Source organism: Myotis davidii, unplaced genomic scaffold (genome assembly GCF_000327345.1).
Source record: "Myotis davidii unplaced genomic scaffold, ASM32734v1 scaffold523, whole genome shotgun sequence".
Taxonomy (NCBI): domain Eukaryota; kingdom Metazoa; phylum Chordata; class Mammalia; order Chiroptera; family Vespertilionidae; genus Myotis; species Myotis davidii.
Genome location: NW_006295054.1, coordinates 1,864,052 through 1,866,748, shown reverse-complemented (window position 1 = coordinate 1,866,748; position 2,697 = coordinate 1,864,052). Strand labels below are relative to the sequence as shown.

General features: G+C 43.8%; 1 long non-coding RNA gene across 1 annotated transcript in view; it reads left to right on the top strand.

The window, feature by feature from the left end:
* LOC102771363 overlaps positions 1-2,697 on the top strand; it is a 12,782-nt gene that overhangs the window by 8,189 nt on the left and 1,896 nt on the right. The gene's annotated exons all lie outside the window — the stretch shown is intronic.

The window sequence follows — 2,697 nt, the reverse complement described above, 5'->3', positions numbered from 1 at the left end:
GCCGCCCGAGGTCGCCCCTGGGCGGTTGTCCAAGGAAGGCGCGGGAATGTGACTGCCCAAGAGCCGTTTAGGGGCTTGGCCTTTACCTGCATCTCCACCATGCGGAGCCAACACTCTGCCGGAAGAGTTTAGCTGCGCGCGCCGCAGAGTCCTTGGTCCCTGTGAGTGACAAGGAACTGAAGAGGAGTAGGAGCTGGCCCCTGGCAGCCCTGCTCTGCTTGGGAATGCCCTCATAACAGATCGCAGGACCCGACGCGCGCGTGCACACACAAACACACAGATATGCACGCAGATACATGCGTGCACGGAGATACATGTGCACACTTGCACAGGCACGTGCATGCATAAACACACACGTAAACATGTGCGAACTTGCATGCACACATGCACGCAGATGTATATCTGCACATTAGCGGATACATGCGCACATGAAAACAAAGTGCACACACGCCCGCCGAGAGCGCCAGTCTCTTCATTGAAATTCTTTCTCCCGGAAAGAGGAGAGGCAACGCGAAGTCTCCCCCCGCCCTACCCGGCTGGCGCTACACACGGGGGTCCGACGCTAGTAGGGTGGAGGGTTTACCCCGAGCGAGGACCTCCTCTGCTTCCTAACCTCACAATTGTGCCAACTGTCCAACTCTCCCTACATTTTACCCCGATTTCACCTTCTCCTTAGGAACTCCCTTTCTGCTAAGTCCTAATTTTATAGCTTAGTCTGTTTCAGAGTTATGTGAACACCATAATGACCTCAGTCCAGCTTAAAAAGGTGGAGTACATTTTAAAATGTGCCTCTTTTCATCCTTGAATAACAACAACAACAAAATAGTTTTAGATTTTCACACATCAAACCTAAAATTATTTTGGATTAATTCCAAAATAAAAACTTTCACCCGAGGAAGAATTCCCCGCCCCCCCCCCCCAAAAAAAAGTACAGACCACCGTGGAATAAAAACGCCTACTTCACAGCCCTAGCAGGGAGTTAGGCACAGCCAGGTTCCGCTGAGCCTGTGGAGGAGGTGCGCTTAAAGGTCTGCTGCGGCGAGGCAACGCTGATTGGTCGGCGTTGCCATTTTAAATCCATTTCCAGCTGCCCTTTGCAGAGCTGGGACACTGAGCTGCACGTTGAGTGCCCTGCAGAAACCCAGGGTTTCTCCTGGGTCTGGGAACGCTTAGCTGTGATAGAGAGGGAGAGCCCCAGTCCCTCCGGATGGAGCCCAGCAGCTGACTGGGGAGGGAGGGTCTAACAGGAATCAAAGGTTTTCTGCCAGGGCTGGGCTGAAAGATGGTATCTTCATCAAAGGGTTTGAAATTTCGAGTGCTAACCATTGCAGTGACATTGCCTAACTGCCAAGTTTGCACGCTTTTTTCATGGGATTACATTCGCACCGGGGTGTGCACATTTTACATACACATGCTAACTGGGCTTCTGGGTATGTTTTTGTTTGCTTCCTTTTTGCAGGGACTGTAGGTACAGTTCCGAGAGCCACTGTGAAAGGGATCATTGATTTCAGCCAGCAACTTTTATACTGGGTACATTATACCCTTGGGTTTTTTTTTTCTTTGTTTGTTTGATTTTTTAATATTCACAAAGGCCTGCAAGGAGGGGGATTCCAAAATGTTATTATTTTTTTATTATTAATCGTTGACTAAGAAAAGCATCGAAGAATTGGGGTTGGGAGACTGTCCAGGCACTTGTTTTCAGGCCCTTGTCGCTTAGCTATCAGACTGTTTAATCCCTTTTGAATTGATAACAAGAATAGGGGGGAAATATTGCATCCAGTTTTGTCTAACTAGTTTTCTATTTAATTTTTTCCGGTTTCTGTGTATTTTCTCTAAGGAGATATTCAAATTTGTTTTCATTTTTAAGTTTTATATATCTTAAGTTAAATGGTTATATTTTCATTTAAAGAATGGATTTTTTTTTTTTTTTTTACATTTGAGGTTTTGGTTTTTTTCCAGTTTAAGTTGCTCAGTTGTTCACTTCCACTTCTGGATCTCAACATATTTCAGGGCTAAACTCTTATTTCTAATTTGAAAACTTTCCAGGTGGTTTTTATCCACATAAAACTATTTTTTTTTCTTTTTCTTCTGCACTCTCTATCAAACAGAACAGTTAGCACCTTGGTTGTGTATGTTAAAGATTTCTTATTATCTGCAATACATAATTTAGTGTTTAGATTGGGTCTCCTCATTAGTGGGTGGTAAAGTGAGCTCAGTGGACTCATAACATCATTTGGAAACAATACATTGAATGCAGTAGATAATATCGCATGTAGAAGTTCTGTTTTACATGTGTGTGTGTAAAAGTTGTATTCAGATGCCTTTTTTCACCTTTTTACACTTTGGAAACTGGGATGCATCTTAGAGTACAGTGTATCTTAGCACTGTGTCATCACTTACTAGACAGTCTCTTTTCCATTTTAGTGGTATGTGTAATACTGATGTATTTTATAATCAACAGCACCATGAATCAGAGAAATACATGTATGTGAAGTATATTTCTTAGTGTGGGTTGTAGTGTAACATGTATCAATGACGCTGAATTAGATAGTTGTGAGACCTGGGTTCCTCATGACTTCACTAAACCAGCTCTGCAGGCTTTGGTCAATCATTTATCCTCTCTGTATCTCCAGATCCTCATCTCTAAAAGGCATGTATATACTACCTTGTTCTCTGTGTCCTGTTTATATGTAAACC